Source organism: Equus quagga, chromosome 8, assembly GCF_021613505.1.
Source record: "Equus quagga isolate Etosha38 chromosome 8, UCLA_HA_Equagga_1.0, whole genome shotgun sequence".
Classification (NCBI taxonomy): domain Eukaryota; kingdom Metazoa; phylum Chordata; class Mammalia; order Perissodactyla; family Equidae; genus Equus; species Equus quagga.
Window position 1 is genome coordinate 82,453,292 of NC_060274.1, and position 21,001 is coordinate 82,474,292.

At 43.4% G+C, this 21,001-nt stretch overlaps 1 long non-coding RNA gene across 1 annotated transcript in view; it reads left to right on the plus strand.

Annotated features, from left to right (window-relative positions):
• Positions 1 to 966: 966 nt before the first annotated feature.
• Positions 967 to 21,001, plus strand: part of LOC124244278 (uncharacterized) — a 51,127-nt gene continuing 31,092 nt past the window's right edge. Inside the window, exon 1 of the long non-coding RNA XR_006889935.1 lies at positions 967 to 1,138. This is a non-coding gene — a long non-coding RNA (uncharacterized LOC124244278). The remainder of the gene's footprint in view (positions 1,139 to 21,001) is intronic.

Sequence of the window (21,001 nt, forward strand, 5' to 3'; positions counted from 1 at the left end):
ATTAATTACTTCATTTGCTTATTCAATGAGGTTTTGTGAAAGTCATACCTTGTGTTAGGCACTGTGGGGAGACTGCAAAAAGACTTTGAGGGCTGCACTGTCTTGTTGGAAAGACATGCTTAGACAACCTTCAAGAAACCCTTGGTTGTGTTTGCTGATGATAACTGCTCACAGTTACATGGAACTTCCTATATGTTGTTCTACGTGCTGTGTATATATCTACCCAGTTCTCACAACAACTGCTATTATTATCATGAACTCCATTTTACAGTGAGAAAATCAAAGCACAGAGAGACTGAATAATTTGTCCAAGATCACACAGCTAAGTGGTAGAGTGATTTGAATGCAGGCAATTAAGCTCCAGAGCCCATACTCTTCACAACATACATGTATCTTGACTAGACCAATCTAGAGAAAAAGCATTATAGAAGGGTTCTGTCTAGGCAGGCATTTTCTAGAGGTGAGTTTTCTTTTGCGTTGGTTTGTAGACTTTCTGTAATAAAGTGGTTTAGGGTTTTACAGTCAAGGCTATTCTGGTGCCACTTTCCCCAATGTTTAGAATGTTAACGAGCATCACTGACTCTAGAGAAGGAAATTGTCTCATCTGATGTGAGTACGTGAACTGTGTGAAGGTAGAAAAGCCACCATTTCATTTGTCTTGTTCCAGGAAACTCCTGGGGGGAGTGCTGGAAAAATAAGCTTATTTTGTAATAAATCCAACAGGACAATCGATTTGTAATAAATAACTAATTTAAGGGATACCTTGTTCATATTCCTGGATAATAAAGAAAAAGTCCGTTGATTGGATGAATGAACAAGTGAACGAACAATACTTTTGGCTGCAAGGCTGACAGATGAAACAGCACGATGACCCAGGCTCAATGGTGTGCCCGTGCTCGTTCCTACTGGCTCCAATCTCTGTCCAACTTTGTGCTCAGTGACGTGGCGTCGGTAGCTTGAAATCAGCCGTAGTGGGACTATTTAAACTACAGAACTTTGCAGATGCTACCAATCAAGGCTTTTTTGTTTTCTTGGAGAGCTGGTTGTTAAATATTTACCGCACACCGCTATCCAGGCTTGTTAGGAAATTCCTAAGTGAGAAGATATTCTGTGACTCCAGGGGCAGAAAGAGGGAAAGGTAAGGAGAATCTCTATTTGAACCCTTTTCTCCTCCTCAGTCTTGAATCTTTACGTCTGTTGCTTTCTTTTATTGGGTTATTTCAGAGTCTGGGGAGACTTCGTTGAGATAGTGGAGCTATTTAGGTAGTGAAGGGGTGAGTGCTATTGAGGAGGAAAGGCCGTTTGGGGCAGAACAAAAGAATGATAAACAGCTGGAGGGGCCCTGTCAGTTTCAGCAGAGCTCAACTCCCCTTTCCAGTCCTACAGCATTAATGGCACCCATTACTCAAGCGAGGAGTGTTGGGGAACACCCATCTGGGAAGCCCAGGTGGAGAATCATTTGCGTGCGGAAACAAGGAAATAAACATGTTCAAGCTGGAAGAAAATCTTACACGTTATCTGGTCCGATCCCCTCATTGCCCAGATGAGGAAAAAGGGGCCCTAAGAGTGTGGAAGGGAATTTCCAAGGTCATAGGCTAGTTTACAGTAAGGATCTCGATCAGGCTGCCTGGGGTGACTGTCGGCTCCCCACTTCCCTGCTATTTGACATTGGACAGGTTACTTAACCTCTGTGTGTTTTCTCAGCTATAAAAGGAGCACGTTGTGAGGATTAAATAATGCATGTAGTAAGATCTCAATAAATATTAACAACATAGAGCCTTTGCTGTAACACTGGTCTCCTTTATAGCTAGGGAGAGAGAGAGAGTTCAGAAAAGAAGGATATGTATATAGAAAACCAGCATCCTACTAATTAATGATGTATTAATTCAATGTATTAATATATTGTAAACCAGCATACACAGTAGTAAAACATTAACATTTTGAAATCTCCAATCTAACAATGTTCCCCCAAATCAGGTTGTATAGGTGTTTCAGTGAATGATTCACCATCAGCATTAGTATTCCATTCCTTTCTATTTTTTTTTTAACTTCAAAGGATTTCTAGCTGAAGGAGGAGACAGATAATCTCCAGACAGCTTTAGACTGGCCGATGCTCCCTCGGGCCTTTTCTTGAAGAATGTTGAAAGAAACCCCTCCCCTCACCATTTAGAGGGTAGGGCACACACCCCTTTATTTTGACTGTATCTGGGGCTGTATCTTCCCTCAAGGGCCTCTGCCGCCACCAGTAAAGGTCAGAAGGAGAAGGCCCCGGGACGGGGTGTACCTGCTTCATGGAGCATCAGAGAGGTGCTGCGTCAAGGGCTCACAGTAAGACAGGGGCTGGGAGGGGGCCTAGTTTGGGCCCCTCGTCACTTAGCCGTCTCCCTCCCCAAGCACAGATAACGCTCATAGCTTGTTAGTCAGCCGGGAGGATGTGTGGTGTACAGGTTACAGGGGCTGGGCCTGGAAGCAGACTCTCGGGGTCCCCTTTCCCAGCTCTACCACCTACTCTCTGTTTCCATGGGCAAAGCATTTAACGCCTCTGAGCCTCCACTCCTCATCTGTAAAATGGGAATGATAACAGTACTTGCTTCGTACTGATGAGAGGATCAACTCAAGTAATAAGCAAAAAGCATTTAGAACAGCATCTGGCACATAAGCACTCGGTTTTATGTTATGTTTTTATTTTATTTCTTAGATGTTTATTGCGGTAAAGTCTATATAACATAAAATCTACCATTTCAACCATTTAAAAATATACAATACAGTAGCATTAGGTACATTCACGTTGTTGTGCAACCATCACCCCCATCCATTTCCAAAACTTTTCATCATCCCAGACAGAATCTCTGCATCCGTGAAGCAATAACTCCCCATCCTCTTCCCTCCTCTACTTCTGCTAACCTCTATTCTATTCCCTGTCTCTATTAATTTGACTATTCTAGGCACCTCATATGAGTGGAATGGCAATACTTGTCCTTTTGTATCTGGCTTATTTCACTTAGCATAGCTTTGAGCTTCACCCATGTAGTAGCACGTGTCAGAATTTCATTTCTTTTCAAGACTGGATAATGTTACATTGTATGTACATGCCGCGTTTTGTTTATCCATTCACTTGTCAATAGACATTTGGGTTGTTTTCACCTTTTGGCTATTGTGAATAATGCTGATATGAACTGTGGTGTATGAATATCTGTTTGAGTCCCTACTTTCAATTCTTTGGCATATACACCTAGAAGTGGAGGTGCTGGATCATATGGTAAGTCATTGTTTAAATTTTTGAAGAACCACCATCCTGCTTTCCACAGCAGTTGCACCATTTTATAGTCCCACCAATGACGTACAAGAGTTTCAATTTCTCTACACCCTCACAAACACTTGTTATTTTCTTTGCTTTTTTTTTGGATGATAACTATCCTAATGGGTGGATGGTGGTATCTCATTGTGGTTTTGATTTGCATTTCTCTATGATTAGTGATGTTGAGCATCTTTTCATGTGCTTGTTGGCCATTTGTATATCACTTTTGGAGAAGTGTCTATTCAAGTCCTTTACTCATTTTTCGATTGGGTCTTTGTTACTGTTGTTGAGTTGAGGAAGTTCTTTAAATATTATGGATACTAATCTCTTATCAGATATATGATTGCGAACATTTTCTCCCATTCTGTGGGTTGCCTTTTCATTCTCTTGATAGTCTCCTTTGATGGACAAAAGTTTTAAATTTTAATCAATCTAGTTTTTCTTTTGTTACCTGTTCTTTTGGTGTCATAAGCAAGAAGTCATTGCCAAATTCAATGCCATGAAACTTCTTCCCTATTTTTTCTTCTAGGAGTTTTACAGTTTTAGTGCTTATATTTAGATCTTTATCCATCTGGAGTTAGTTTTTGTATATGGTATAATGTCAGCATCCAACATCATTCTTTTCATGTGGATATCCAGGTTTCTTAGCATGGTTTATTGGAAAGGCTTTCCTTTCCACATTGAACGGTCTTGGCACTCTTTCTGAAAATCATTTGACTGCATATGAGAGGGTTTATTTCTGGACTCTATTCTATTCCATTGGTCTATGTGCCAGTATTGTACTGTTTTCATTGCTGTAGCTTTGTAATAACTTTTGAAATCAGGCAGTGTGAGTCTTCTAACTTTGTTCTTCTATTTCAAGATTGGTCTGGCTTTTCAGAGTCCCTTGAGATTCCACATGAATTTTAGAATGAATTTTTATATTTCTGAAAAAAAAAAATCTTGTTGGGATTTTGATAGGAATTGCCTTGAATTTGTAGATCACTTTGGGAATAAGTGACATCTTAACAATTCTAAGTCTTCCAATTCATGAACATAGGATGTCTTTCCATTTATTTACATCCTTTTTAATTTCTTTTAGCAGTGTTTTGTAGTTTTCAGTATACAGGTCTTTTATCTCTTTGGTTAAGTTTATCCCTATTTTATTTCTGACACTAAAATAGTGCTTAACTTGTGCTTAGCACTATACCAAAAATTTTACAAATTTTAACTTTTTCAATCTTTATAACAACTTTCTGCAGATGAGAGAAATTGAGATAGGGATATCCAAACAAAAGGATATTAAAAAGGCAAATAAAGTAGTGTGATGAATAATATGATAGGAGAAATATGTTTGTCAATACATACAAATATTTATGTATGTGGGCAAGACAAAACGAGGTAAACAGGTATGCGTGTACGTGTGTGTACATGTGTGAGTGTGAATGTGTATGATGATTTTTACGCCCATGTTTTTGGGGTTAAAGGGGTGGCACATACCAGGGTGATGTGAATTGGTTTATGTATTTTCTTATACTGTAGATGAATAATTTCCACACTTTGAAATTCTCCTATCCTGTCATTATTTTCTTCTTGTAACATTCTCACTCCTACACCCTGCCTCCTCAAAGTGCCACAAAGCATATATTTAATTTTTAACATAAAGTAAATTAAGACTGTTTTGTCCATTGGGGTCTGAGTGTTTTGCAATACCTTTTGAGGTAACTGGAAACACCCAAGGGTATCAGAAAACCAGGGTTTTGCAACTGTTAGACTGAAACCTGGCTGGTTGATAATAAAGTTGACTAGTGAAAAATATTTGCTTACTAAGGGCTTCAGAACAACTCAAAGATAAATATCTTCGGGAAACTGTCCTTTGGTTCTCACCCTCGTGCTGTGAGATTGGGCTGGAAAAGCCAGTCTGGGGCGTGGGGCCCTGAGTTTCACAATATTTCTGAAGCAGGTGGGGTGATGGGCTAAAGCCATCTGCTTGGGGAGGCCTTGCTTGGGTTGATGATAGGACTCCAGCCTGAACGACACACTCCAAGAGGGCCAAGCTCTGTCCCTAAGACACCAAATCCAGGGCCTCCCAACCATGGCCTCTCTGGGATTCTGGTCATGAATCAGATAAAAAGAGAGTCTCACTTGCCAGCCTGGCTCCTAAACAACTTCCAAGCACTGGTGGAAGTTATTCACGCGTGAGTGAAGAGGCACATTCAACACGCACCTATTGAACTTTTCGCCAGGCAAAGTACAGCAATGATGTCTATGCCAGTCTCAAGGAATAGGTAGAAGTTTATCAGATGGACAAGGGAGGTGTATCAATCTGCGTCTAATCGGAGAGCAAACTACAGTATAATTTGAACAGGGGAAGCTTCCTATGAGGAATTATTGACTATAACAGGGATTGGAGTAACAAGGTACTGGCTAGTAAGAAGTGAAGAGAATGCTAAAGAATAGAAGAATAGCAGCTATAAGGAGCAGCCACCATGTCCAGGGCTGAAATCCAGACCTTGTTAGAGGGCATGGCTCCAGCTTACTGATTCACAGAGAAGATGTTGTGGTGCCAGTGGAACTTGCTGGCAATTTACCATCTGGAACTTGCTAGAAACCCCACTCCTACTCCAGAGTGTCAGGGGAAAGCTGTTTACAGTAAAGTGTCTCCCGGGAGGCACTCTGCTTCAAAACTGCCTGAAGCAGAGGGATGCCGGGGGAAAGCTATCAGCCGCTATGCAATGCTGGATCTGGACACTGGGGAAGCCCACTGAGCAGGTGCTTGGGAACCAGGATGCAAACCCCTCTTCCTCCTGCAGTGTCTCTCCAGCACCCTCTACTGACAAAACTTAACATGGTGCCAGCTGGCAAAGAAACAGTAATTAAAGGGCCCAGATCCATTTTCACAGAGAAGGCAAAAAGTATGAATTTGGAGCCAAGAGGCAATAAATTGATAACCAACCCAAGAGGGGAGGGAATACCAGGTGGAGGGAACCCCACAGGCAAAGGTAACGGGGCCTGAGACAGTTTACCATGTTCTGGGAAGGGCAGGGTTTTTAAAATTTTGATAATTATAGCAGGGTCGCCCACATCTACCTATATATCTATCTCTGATCTTTGCAACCACAGTGCACGTTCCTGGGGGGGGTCAGTGAAGGTGGAGGTATAACCCTGCGTATAAAACCTCAGCACAGTCAGGCTGAATAACTGTTTATTAATTGATTGGCTGATTGTTGCAACACTTGGGATTATTCTATTTGACAAGTTCCATAGGAGCCATAGCCATCAGGACATGCTACCTGTCTTCTTAAAAGTTCAGAGTTCAGAACACAGGAGGTAGCCTTCTCTACTACATACGGAATATCGTATCCGTTCAAAAATCCCCACCTAATTAAGGTTACTGAAAGCCAAAGCAAAAAAGCAACAACAAAAGATGAAGTGCTCACGAGGGCCAAGTGTTTAGAAACCTTGTGCCAGAAACAGTTGCATCCTGCTTTGCCTCACAATGCCTGGCCACTCCCTATTTTCCCTATTCTGTGCCTGTCCCCAAAATGCTCTTTCCCATTCTCTTGTCACACTGTACACATCTGCTGCCTGCCTTCCTGCACACCCATGTCTTCAACGGCCGCCCACGGCCCTGTGACTCACACTCCTGTATCTCCAGCCCGGATCGCTCTGCTGAGCTCTGATACCACTTGCTCAGCGTCTTCCCTTGGTGTCCCACACACACCACAGACTCAACATGTGCAAAGCTGCACTCACCAGCTCCTTGCTCCTCACCTGGTTTTTCTTGTCTGTTGTCTGTCTTCTTTGTCACAGTATTGCTGTCCAGTCAAACCAGAAAAAATGGACTTGATTTCCCTGTCTTATACACCGACACCCAAGTCTTCTTGAGTCAGTATTTTTCGTACCTCTCCAGTGAGTCCACTTCTTGCCATTCCACTGCTACTCCCTGAGGTAAGGCCATGGGCATCTCTCCTCTGGCTCTCATGACAGCCTCCTCATGGACATCCTTGTCTCCAGTCTTGTCCCTTTCAAATCACTTCTGCACAAAGCAGTTAAGGACATCTTTCTAAAACTGACATAGTGTTATATCATTCCCCTGCTTAAAACTCTTTAGCATGACCTACATTGTCCTTCGCATTGCCTCTCCAGCATTATCTCTCATTACACTCCCACTCCACCACTCCCTCACAAAAAAAAACCTCTCCAGCAATGCCATTGGGCCTTTGCACATACTGTTTCCAATGCCTGGAATACCCTCTCATTCTCTCCCTCCTCACTACATGCTGCTATCTCCTCTGAGTGTCCACTCCAGATTCTCTAACTCTTCCCTTCCATCTAATAAACTTTTTGAAGTCAGAAACTACAAATTACTCATCTTTGCATCCCAAGCACTCAGGATGCTGCCTAGAACCAAGTAGGAACTAAATTAAGTTGAATTGATTTTTTCCTGAGCCTAGAGAAGAAATAATGTGAGAAATCAGAAGGAGAGGAGCACATGGTTGCTGACTTTGAACAATTAAAACGCTATTGCATATAAGATGGAATTCTGTGTTTCTCACAAAAGAGTAGAAACCAAGGTAATGGGGGGGGGGGATTGTTAAGGAGATCAATTTGAAGTCCATATAAAGGAGATTTTAGCAATGACTCCTGCCTAATAATGGCAGGGATTGCGTTGAAAAGTAGTGAGTGCTCCCTTCTGGAAAGACTCAAGAACAGGACCCCACGTCCACCTCTCAGCGATCCCTGCTGCAGCAGAGGGCTTGGAGCACATGGGCTCTGAAAACCTTCTGACTCTAAAATCCCAGGATTCTAGATGCAACATTAAGAGAATTATTTTATAGTGATTCAGAATTTGTCCTCTAAGATCTTCTGATTGTCTCACCAAGATGTTTTCTGGTGAACAATGCCTTGAAGAAATGCCTTTGAAAACCAAAGGATAGTTGCCAGTGGGTGGGCATCCCTGGGGATGAATCTGGGATTCATAAAGCTGGAAAGCCCTCAGGCAATGGTGACACTCAGGATGACAGGTGGCCTGTCAGGACTGTGGCAGACCCACGTCAGAGTACAGGTGGGCAAGGGCCTGACCTCGAGGAGTTCCTGTAGGGGAGGGTGTCCTGGCCGTGGTCTTATAAATAGGTAGAGAGGAACATCCTGGGAACCTGGCTACAGGCTAATGACAGACCAGGCTGGCTCTAGAGTGGTTTGGCATTAGGTAGCACTGGGACTGCAGGTTCTAGAATAATTGGCAAAAACAAGTCAGGACAAGGGGATAGGCACAGCACGCTGGCAGGGCTCTGATTGCTGGGGCTGAGGAGGAAGAGGACGGCTAAACATCCTTAATCATTACCAGCCACATCTAAAGATCAGAGTGGGACCACAGTAGGAAGTTGGCTTGGATGCTGAAGCACCAACCTGCTGGTCTAGAACTTTTCCTTCCTCCCTTCTCTCAATGGGAACAGGGTTGGTTTCTCCACTGGGGTAGTTTCAGCTTCTTCTACTTTAGGCTAAGTGGCTGCACCTGTGGAGAGGGGCGAACTGTGGAGACATAAGAGAGTTACGTCGTCATAATTTAGAGATTAATCTCGTAGGTCATTGAGTTGATGGAACCTCAGTTTGAGAAAGAGTTCCCTCTACTGGCTGATCTAAGCCACCATCTGTTGACCCAGGTTCATTGTTGAGGATGTACTTAAGATTAGGAAGTTAAGCTATTGAATCTAAGAAAATCATTGCTAGGTTTTATTTTATTTTTCTGATTCAGTTAATGGGCCTTGGTACCTTATTTTTTTCCTTCAATCAACCTTATTGAGGTATACTTTACATAAAATAAAACACACACATACACACCTGTGTAACCAACACCATCACCCAATCAAGATACGGAATATTTCTGTCCCCCTGAAAAGTTCCATAGTGTTTTTTTTGCAGTGAGTCCCACCCCTGATCGCTCATGTCTCCAGGCAACCACAAATCTGCTTTCTGGCAGTATAGATTGCATTGCCTGTTGTAGAATTTCAAATAAATGGAATCACATACTATGTGCTCTTGTGTCTAAATTCTGTCACTCAGCACAATGTTTTTGAAGTTCATTCATGTTGTATGTGTCAGTAGTTTTAATCTTTTTATTGCTGAGTAGTATTCCACTGCATGAATATATCAAAATTTATTTATCCATCTGCTACTTGATGGGCATATGGGTTGTTTTCAGTTTGAGGTTATTATGAATAAAGTGCCATCAATATTTGTGTACAAGTTTTTTTGTGGGCTTATGTTTTCATTTCTTTTGGCTGATTACCTGGGAGTGGAATGTCCAGGTTTATGATAAGTGTATGGCTAACTTTATGAGAAAGTGCCAAGGTGCTTTTCCAAAGTGGTTGTATACTCCACCAGTGTACATGAGGGTTCTAGTTCCTTCACATCCTTGTCAGCCCTTGATGTTGTTAGTCTTTTTACCTTAGCCATTTTAGGGGATGTATTGAATATATGAAAGTCATTGTTAGATTTTGGTTTGGTTTTGCTGTTCTGATGGTAAGAGGTTCTTGTAGACTTTTTAATTAAGTTTTTTATTTTGAGATAATGGTAGATTCATAATACAACTGTAGATTCACAGTATTCACAATACGACCTGTTGATTCATAGTAATATGAGGGGTCTTACGATCCTTTACCCATTTTCTCCCAATGGTAACATCTTGAAGAACTGCAGCACAATATTGCAGCCTATTGGAGACTTTTTAAAAATATATACCTGTCAAAGTTTAATAAGTAAACAGAAACCAGGAACATCTGATCATGCCTTATGTTAAATCGTCAATAAGACAGGCAGAATATGGAGCATCGGAAGCTGCCCTAACCATAATGTTGGTGAATACTCTGAGGATGACATTTCAGGGACTGGAAGACCCACTGACTTACAATACTGGCAGCATCACCTCTGAGTGCTTCCAATCTGAAAATGCAATACGTGGAATTTCAAATTAGACAGCCCCAATGAGAAAGCAAGACTCAGAGGGGACGGCAAGGAGATAGCTAAAACTATGGCGCAAGATGTATTTACTTAGAGCTCTGCCGGTAGGATCTTCACTTAAGTGTGTCTTTTTTCTCACATAGACATTTTCATCTTTCTGACTTTGGGACTAATTGTGGGTGTAGTTCTATTCAGGGATAATGAAATAACTATGAACTTCAGTTAGCTTCCAATCTCATTTGAGCTAATAGCTTAAAATGTTTGGCTACATCCCAAAATAAGTCATAAAATGAACTGATTTGGGTTTTAGCTTTTTGTGCTTCCCCTCCCCACATCTGGGGAAAGATTGATGAGCAATGAAATCGGTAGGATGCAGGGAGTCTGAGGGGGGAGGAAGAGAAAGACCCAGATAATCTTCAGCCTGGATAATTAGCCCCTATGGACTCTAGAGTTGACGGTAATAAGAGGAAGCAAATCCTTGGGATAAAGGCTATAAGATACTCCTAAAGAGAAGTAAAGACAGGGAAGGTTGGAGAACCAAATTTACTGTAATTATAACCGTAATTTAAAAAAGAAAAACCAACGAGAAAGAAAAAGACAAAAATTTGCTTGATGAAAAATGAATGGAGTGAACCTTTCCTCCTTTCCTCTAGCGTCTTCCTTCAGAAGATGACCATTTGAGCACAGTCCCCACACTATTGTGATAAGATAAGTACCTTTTGGAGATCATTTTTGATACGGCAAAGTCAAGGTTATCAGTTGCAAGTTCTTTCAACATCTCTTTCTCCGTCTTAAAATGGCTGCACCATCTCCTCCCCTCTTTCCTTGCTCCTGTCTCTGAAGTGTCGCTCCGCACTCCCAATGTGAGTTTGTCCCCCTGTGCCCTTGGTCCCTCCTGCCTGTCCTAGAATCTCACTGCATCAGGAACACACGCTTTCCTTGTATCTTCCAGTTCTCCTTTCCCAGGACTTGCAAGCATGCTTGCATCCATCTCCCCCATCCTTCAAGAATGTCCCTCAGGCCTGCCACCTCCTTACCTTACTGACCTCCATCTCTTCTTCCTTTCATTACTAAACATTTCTAAATAGCAGTCTACACTCTTCAGTTACTTTCCTCACCACCGACTGTCTCCCTGACCTTGGGCAAACTGGTGGTCACTCTTTACCAACACTGTTTTCTAAGGGCTCTCAGCATCCTCCTAATAACTGGAGTCCCAGCTTTTTCTCCCCTATCATCACTCTAGTCTCATTGGACACTACGGACATGTGCCTCCCACTTGTCACCCTGTGCTTCCTGGGATTCTGAGCTGTTACTCTCTTCCCTTGCTCCTTTTCTAGGATGTCTTTGCCATTTCCTCTGCACCACAGATTTAGGCCTCTGCAGAAGCCCCCTTCTGGACATTTTCCTCTTCTTTTCCTCTAGTCTTTCTCCTAATAACCTCACTTGCTCCCTCCGTTTCAACTAAAGCCTCTAAGCAGATATCTTTAGACTTCATTGGTTGTATCTTTCTAAGGAGACTTTTTCTTACTTGACTCTACGTACCTGTCCAAATTTAGGGTCATGTCAGGCTGAGGGTGGGCTTTTGATTTCCTTTGTATCCCCTAGCATAATGTCCTGAACGTAGTAGAGGCTCAGATGACATTTGTTGAGCAGAGTTATCTTATCTATTGGATGTTGGGAGCCCTCATTTCAATGGTCTGTTGACATCGTGGTGAAGGGAGGGCAATTAAACCCATAACCCCTCCCTTCCAAGATACCGTCCCAAGGAACACTCCTGGCCCAGGACATTTGGTAGACTTCCCCTGCACCGGTTCTCATCAATGACAGGGAAGCTCGCAGGAGAGAAGTCCTGGGAATAATTGAGTCACGATTGGCACCCCCTGTGCTGTTCTGAGCTGACAATGAGCAAGCATGGCATCACATGCCTCTTCCAAGTGGCATCTAATTTCTCGGAGGTGACTTTTATCGCTTTGCAGAGGCTGGCACGCTGATTCGGGATAGCCTACTGGGCATCGCCCCTGAGCCTGGTGCCCGGCTGCGGCAGACAGCTGCCTAGTTAAGGGGAATTTTACAGTCAAATTGCGTTCTGCTTGGGAAGTGGAAATACCGCAGAAGGACAAATGCAAATGAGATTCCAGTTCAGGGAAGGAACTTGTTAAGGGACTGCCCTGCCACAAAACCTGAAGTCTCTCAGGTTTGTCTTCAACTACTGTTTTGGGAAAACTTACAGGCCATTTTCTAAAGGGCTTTTGCAGAGGACAGAGGCGGCTTGGGTGCAATATGAAGAACGTGGGCTTTGAGGCGTGACTGCGGCATTGTTATTAGGAGCACAGGCAGAGGCCGCCTGAGTCAAAGGCTGGCACTGCCACTAGGGGCCAGGGAACCTTGGGCAGTTTCCTTTAAATCTCCGAGCCTCGGTTTCTTCATCTGTAAGCTATAAATAATAATACTTACCTTGTTAGGATTAAAAAATATACAGACATAGGAACCTTAGCCCAGCACTTGCATGTAATAAGCCTTCAATCAATGCCAACAATTTCATCATAATTATTACTTAATAATTGTGAGACCTTGGGCAGGTCCCTTAACCTCATGGTGTACTTTTCTCCATCTCTTGAGGTAGTTTTGAGGAATAAGTGAAAAAAGATAGATGAGGTGTTTGGCACAGGATAAGCACAATTAATATTATTATTATAACTAGCCAGATATCAGCAAGCCTGTTTCACTTACCTTAGAACAGTGAGTACCTGCTGGTTAGGACTCTCTGGGGAGCAAAGTACCCTAAAAAGGACAGGAGAAGACAAAGTAAGTGTAGGGTTTAAGAGAAAAGGTTTCAAGTCAGATGGATTTGGCTCCACAACTAATGACTTGATCTCCCTTAAACTTGGCGTCCTTCCCCGAAAAGTGGCGATGATAATAACAGCATTAACGTAGAGGTGCTGTGAGGATTACGTAGACTGGTGCGTGTAGAGGCGCCACCTGCTCGTTGTCAGTCTCCATCAAATCCAGCTGTTGTTACTGAGATGCAGGGATTTAGTGAAGGATTCCTGGGGAAGAGCTGGAGAGAGAGGGAGCGGAGGAGGGCAGGGATGAGGAGAAGGAGGCAGCAGGGAGCACTGAGGGGGAGGAGAGAGAAGTTTGGTTAACAACAGCTAAGGGAGATCCTAACTTAGAGGAGACAGCCCTGAGTGTGGGCTGAGACTGGTTTTACCCTCTTTATGTCCCCTGCGTGCCTGCATGTATCTCCCACGGTACCAAGGGTAACATCTTATGCATAAAAAAGCCATCAACAGATATTTATGGAATTAGAGGTACCCTGGCGAGAGTTTAGCTAATTAGAAATGACCCCAGTGAGAGTAGATGTGTTTGATCATTGCTTCAAGGTTCTGGAGCTCATGCTTGTGGAGGGGCTGTGCCCTTCTAAAAAGCCTGTGTCTGGGGGACATTGAAATGCCAGCCATTCTTTCCCATCTGTCACTGTCGACTGAGAGGAGCTGATAAAGCCCCAAGGGCAATGGTTTGATTCTTTCCCAAAGAGGGTGGCAGGAGCCCGGGAGTGGGTCTTTCGTGAGAGCAACAGTCAACCTCATCCAAAGTTCACATGCAAGATGTCCCCACAGCCCAACAGGTCACAAACTCAAAGGAGGAAGGAAGGGCAGAAAGAAGGAAGCAAGACTTGGCCAGTGCAGTGCTGGCTGAGGCAGCTTCCTCCCAAGCCCCCTGCAAGGAAAGCGAGTGAAACCAGGACAGAGCCAGTCCTGCAGCATCTGTGCATTGGTCAAATTGCAATGGGAAGGAAGGGCTGTTTGTTTTCCTCCCAGAACAGGAATTCTCAGAAAATCGATTCTCCCTCATTGACAATGCATACTAAGTGATTGAAAGGCCATTAAACCCATTAATGGGGTGCTCTTTAAATAAAATAAGTCCCTAAAAGGGATCTTAGACTTGGCAAAGTCAGTAGAGCTGACAGTGTGCTGGGCCTGCCCAGGGATCATAAATATAACGGAACAAATATTGGCCGGGGGGAGGGGGGCGCGGTGGGGCAGGCAAACAGAGGATAAGGGAATCAGGAACAATGAATTGCTTGGTACATAAAGGACAAATGTTGCCAGACAAGCTTACTGGCTTTTATTTTATTTTTGACAGCATTTACAAAACGAGTAGATGAAGAGAAGTTTGCATCTTGATTTCAGTTAAACATTTGGCACTGCATCCCACCAAATTTCATGCACAAAATTAATTCAAATTGTCTTGGATGGAAGTGTGGTCACATGGTTGAAAATTGGCTGGCACTCCATGGACAGCAGGGCGAGGAAGAGGGCCCCCAGGGGGCCAGCCTGGTGGTAACGCATCACTCTAATTCCTTTCGGAAGCTGGGGCTCCTTGTCCTCCAGGTCCCCCCTTAACAATAATAATAATAAATCATAATAACGACAACATCGGCTAACATTAATTCGTCACATAGAATGTTCCAGACACTTTTTCTTATTGAGACCCTTTGTTCTTTAAGCCCCTGATGTTTCCCTCTTCACTCTCCATCTTCCCTTTCAAGCAGCTAGTCAGCTGTGCTGATCGCCTCGGGGGACATGTGTGATTAGACTGGAGAGGATACACCATAAAGAAAATGTCTGGGAGATGCAAGAAGAGAGAGGGGCTTCCATCCTCAGACTAGAAACCGATTCTCCTGAGAGGCAACGTGTGTGAGCAGAGAGGCCTGTGGGTCTGAGTGCTGTGGGGCTCTGCATCCGGTTTCCCAGATAGAGCTGCTGCCTGTGTCTCCCACATTCCCCGAGAGGGAGTCTCCCGGGGACAGTCACAGAGGCTGCCTCCACCCGCATGGCTCAGAGGCAGAGAGCCATTTGGGCAAGAATGTAGCCCTCTCAGCAGCAAGCTGCAGGGACGGAGGACGATGAGTCAGCTGCCCGCTGTCTCTTCCTTCCCCGAGAAGTAAGGACTCACAATCAGAAAGTGAGTTGAGTTACAGGAAAAGTTCTTCTGGCACACTTAAGATTGTGGAGGCATTAGCTCAGTGATTCTTCACAGAAATGCTGTAAAATACAGATCAGGAAACTGAGGCAGAGAGCGGTAAAGTAGTGGAGGCAGATGAGAACTCAGCAGGAGTCCCCCTCTACTGAGATTTTGCCCTCACTGAAGGATGGTAGGAACCTCCTGGTTCTAGTCCAAGTTGCTGTTTCACAGAAGAGAAAGACTGCTTGGAGATTCTGGTGACTGCAAATAAATTTGGGGAAATCAAAGCTCTGCTGGGGACAGCAGCAATATCCACAAAGCTCTGTTTTGTTTTATGGTGCAGCCATAAAACTCATTCATTCATTCATTCATTCATTCATTATTCAGTGTATATTGGGAGCCTACTGTGCGTCAAGCACTGGGTGGACAAGCCTGAGTCAGTCCAGTCTCTGCCCTCCAAGGGCTGGCGCCTGGTGAGGGCACACACACGCAGAGGCAAGTTCTTTCAGGGCTGTTTTTATTTTTACAATGTCCTGAACAACTTCCCCGATTTGATCTGTCTTCAATAGCATTGAACTTAATTTTTTAAATTTACTGGATTCAAAGTTTAATATCTGGTTTTGTCAAAACCAATGAGATAGGTCAACATGTTTTTCATCAGTTGAGTTTTGACAAAGGAACTGAAGCAGTTCAATTGGAAAAGAATAATTTTTTCAATAAGTGATACTGAAACAAATGTATATTTACATGGAAAAAATGAATCTTGACCTTTATCCCACATTATACACAAAAGGTAACGGAAATGACTCATACATCTAAATGTAAAAGCTGGAATTATAAAAGATAGAAGAAAGGAAAGGAGAAAATCTTCATGACTTTTCGTAGGCAAAGTTTTCCCAGGACACAAAAAACAATAATCATGAAAAAAGAGATAAATTCTTGTACCCGGAATGTGTAGACTTCTTACTATTCAGTAATCAATAAAACAACTCTGTTTAAAAAATAGGCAAAAAATATGAACAGAAATTTCACAAAAGAAAATATATAAATGGTCCAAATGCAACAAAAAGTTGTTCAACATCTCTAGTCATCAGGGAAGAGGAACTCAAAGCCGCAATGAGATATCACTACATACCCGTGAGAACAGCCCATATTTAAAAAGACTGACAATACCAAGCGTTGGCGAGTACGTGGATCCACTGGAACTCTCACACACTGTTGCAGGAGTGTAAAATGGTCCAACTGCTTTGGAAAACCGTCTGGCAAGTTCTTATAAAGTTAATTGTATCGTCACCATATTACTTGACAATTCCACCCCTGGGTAATTAGCCAAGAGAAATAAAAACATATATCCCTACAAAAATTTGTGCATCAATGTTCATAGTAGCTTTATTCATAATAGTTAAAAACTGGAAGTGACCCAAATGGTCTTCAACTGTTGAGTGGATAAGCAAATTACAGAACATCCATACAACAGAATAGTACTCGGCATTAAGGAGAAAAGAACGACCGATGCATAAAACGACATGGATGAACCTCAAACACATTGTGCTTTGAGAAAGGAGCTAGATACCAAAGACTACATAACATATGATTTCATTTCTACTTAATCATAGAAAAAGCAAAACTAATCTATAGTGACAGAGAGCAGGGCAGTGGTTTCTTAGGATTGGGGTGGAGGAGACTGCGACTGCATATAAGGTAACTTTTGGGGTGCTGGAAATAGTCTTTTTCTTAATTGGGGTGATTGTTACATGATATGTGTATACATTTGTCAAAACTCACTGAACCACGTACTTAAAGTGGAGGCATTCTATTGTATGTAATTATACCTCAATAAAATCGATTTAAAATGAAAAATTAAAGTCAAACTAATCACAAGCATTTGAATAAGTAATAGCATTTATTTTCACTAAGAGTTTAAAACATACAAACCAATTTCTTAACCAAATTTCCTCATACAATGAAACAGAGAAATATTACATATAAGAAAACCCCCCCATCTTGACTGTGTTCTCACCGCAATCTCGGCTCTGGAAAATAATGCTGCCTTCATCCCATAAGAAAGAAAAGGAGAGGAAGAGCTCCTTCGCAGTCCTTGAAGGAATTGTTCCATTCCTACTTATGAGTTTTTTTCCTACTCAGATGACCAGGAGAAGTAGGAAACTGGCCATTTATTTATATAGCACTACAAATTCATAAATACTAAATTTACTTCCTCCTCTCTCCTTCTAGAATTTCCACAGTTGTGCAGAATGTGGAACAGATTGGCCTCCCATTAGAGCCAGGAGAAGGAAACGGAACTTCCACACTGGCTTCGGAAAAGTCCCTGATGTAAATGCAACTTTCCTTTACAGTCTGGTGAAATGGCAAGGAGTTTAGATGGAAACATAACTATATTTTTTTGCTTCAAGCATTATATTTCATTGACAAATAGTGTGCATTTTATAACACAGGCTGCTATCATCTGCTATAAACAAGGCTCTGGAACAGCTTTTGGATACATTCCCCCTCGCCAGAAGCTAGATTTCAATGTCTGAATGCTGTGGGATGGACGCCCATGGTGTGCTCTGGAACACAAATAGACAGCAAAAACTGTGCCCACCAAGTGCCTCCTGGAAGAGGAGTCCTGTAGGTTCTGAAGGAGGAGGAATTCACTGTGAGACTAAGCTAAGTCACCCTTTTGGAATTTGGCAGGGCTGAATTTTCTGGTTTTGTTTTCAAAGCAAATGGCCTCTTGCATGACCCATGTTTTAAACAACAGGGGAAACACCCAGCTGTGGGTCTCCTTGGTATCTTAGATTGTGAAACAACAGATTAGATTCTTCTTTTGAAAGTTTCTTAAACAAAGGATCCCCCCCTTCACCTGGGCTCCTGTCTGGACCCGGGTGAGCAGCATCCATCTGTGATTTGCATGTGGTTCTGGATGAGGGCCCCCACAGATCCATATATTTGCCTTCACTCCTGCCTGTTTGGGGGTAGCAAACAGACCCAGCTGACGCATGGATAGTGGAGTAAAAACAGTGCCTTGCATAACCGTTTATTAATATGCTGGGGATGGGTTGTGTGTGGTGAGAGTTAAGGACCTTTGCAGTGGAGATATGTTTCTGACCAGATAGTCTCGTGAAAACAGGGGAGCTATTTTTCTCTGATGAAACAATGGGTAAGAGAAGCCTCAAAGACGCTCAAGGTCACCTTCTGTGGCCACCACCTGGGCAAGCAGGGCTTCTCCTCAGGATTGCATCTGCTTTTGTTTTTCTTCATACTGCCTTCAAAGTATAGACAGTTTCCAAAGATCTTTCCTAGGCCCTTGTCTCTGCTCTCAGTGCTCAGCAGTCCCACTTACCGCATGGCTCCACCTTTCATCTTTTCCATCCAGTGCCTGCTCTGGCCTGACAGTGAGTTGGTGAAGGTGACTCTATCCCAGGGGGCCCTCTGGATGCTCACAATTGTACAGGAAGCCCTACCCAGGCCCCTGATTGGGTGGCGAGTGTCTGACAGAAGCATGCTCAGAGTACAGACCCAGTGATGGCATGACAGAGGGTGAGATCCAGGGGGTCAGGGGCAACGATCTTGAAAGACAAATAGGGAGTTGGTCAGGGAGAAATGAGTCGGGAAGCGGAAGGGCATTCCAGGTAGAAATCTTATAAACAAAGGCATCAAATTGCCTTGGGGAATTACAATTATATTGCCTTGATTTATAATATTAATATCAAACTCCCATGTAGCTCTTACAATGTGCAAGGCACTGTCCAAGCTTTTTTCATACTCCTACCTATCCTTCAAAGCCCAGTCCAAATGATACTTCCCCTGAGAATCCTTCCTCGATCTCTCTTCTTGGAAATGATCTCACTGTTCTCTGGACTTTCATAGCATCTGGCCTATGGCATTTATTTCTTTATCCTGTAGCAAAGTTAATGAAGTACATTTGATACCCTGTACTTGGTGATAAGCCCTGAGGGCCTGGAGACAGGCAGCTGCGTGTTCCATCCCTCCCCCATAGCACCCAGCACAATACCTTGTATGTATTTGCTACTAAAAATATTTGCTCTGTCACTGAATGAATGGATGAGCGAATGTCTCTTCAGCCTCTGTGGTGGTAGCTACTAACACTTTTTCCTTCTCAAAGCCACTAGTTGAGATTTAAGATTCAAACCCCTTTTCTGAAGTGTAGGCCTTCTTTTTAAAGGACAAGATGTTCCTACCCATGTCCAGGGTCATTGCACATCTTTTAAATTGGCCCAGGTTAACCTTGTGAGTCAAGCTGTTTTGGTTATTCTTTACAATCCTAAATTCACCTTCTTTCTGTAAGCCCATTCCTGGAAAAGTGCTTTCTGGAACTTGCCTGTCTTTCTATCTGCTGGCTTCCAGGTTCCCCCTTGATTCCAGGGTGACAACGCCTTTCTTGAAATCAGCTCATCTCAGCTGACGAACTCCCTGAGTTTGCTCAGAGTTGTCTAGACATTCACCCTTCTGGGGCGCAGTGTCTCTCTCCCCCTTCGTGTGTCGGAACCTAATTCCTTTAAGTGCTCCCTGGCCTTCCCATATCTCTCCATGCCTCCCATCTCTCATTGATCTCACCTTCCCCACTTCCCCTAAGAGTCTCCCGCCATCTTGGTGACACGCATGTCATGTCCATCTCTAGATCTCCTCATTCCCCCCCCCCCAGGAAAGCTTTAGCATATCTAAAATCAACTGTTTCTTTCTGTCTTACATTTTCGGTAATCCTGGGCTTTTTTCCATTCCATACATCATGAAAAGCACTTGGCTTAATACTTACATAGTGAGTAAAGTTGTTTTTGCTCAATTCACCTCCACGTCTTTGCTCATATTCTCTCCTATCCCCTCATAGAAACTATTCCCTTAAGCTCCCTCAGATCAATCAAAGCCCAGACTTTCATTTCATGGACATCCATAGTAACTGAGCGCACGTTACGTACCAAGCATTGTGGATGGTTTTGTGGGGAAGACAGCTGTGTGGAGAGGACGCTGTGTGTTTAGTGCCCCGGGAACAGGGAGCAGGGGAGGGAGGTGTGTGCTGGGGGAGGTTTCATCCAGGAACTGACACCGGAGTTCAGCCTTGAAGAAGATGGTGATCACCAGCTGCATGGCATGGGATGGCAGAAGGTGGGTGGATAGTGGTGGAAGAGGATGGAAAATTCCAGGCAGAGAGGAGAGAATACAGGACGGGTCTCATTTATGAAACCCTTTCTCTTTCTCTGCATTCCTGCTCTATTGCCTTGGGTATTTACCTTAACGGACATCTGGTCTCCCCAGCTCTATTTTTAAGTATCTTGAGAACAATGATGCTGCCACTTCCTTGGGGTTCTGTGAAATTACTAGAAGTAGCAGACACTATGAAGAGAAGAGATGCTGGGCAGGTGTTGGAGGAGTGAGTGAAAGGTCCTGCAGGTGTGTGCACCTTTAAAGGGAATGGAAGGTTTTGTTCCCCCGTATAAAGGTAACTCCACTCAGGCCTTGAAATGAAGAGTGAGCAGACGATCAATAGCCTCTCACTTCTCGCCTGGGTGTGGTAACGTCCAGGCCATTAACATGCTGTTGGGCTCTTTCCACCGATATTTGTTTCCCCGAAGCTGCACTGCAGCAGCAGTTCTGAGGTGTTTGGCTTCCTCACCTACCATTTGCACACCCTCGGGGAGGAAGGGCTCTTTCTCCCTCTGTTTATGAACAAGGTAATGTGTGTCAGATTGCCTTGGCTTAACCAGGCAATTGTGCACCTTTAAAAGGTATGGGGAAATATTTCTCTGCGGTCAGATTGGCCCATAATGCACA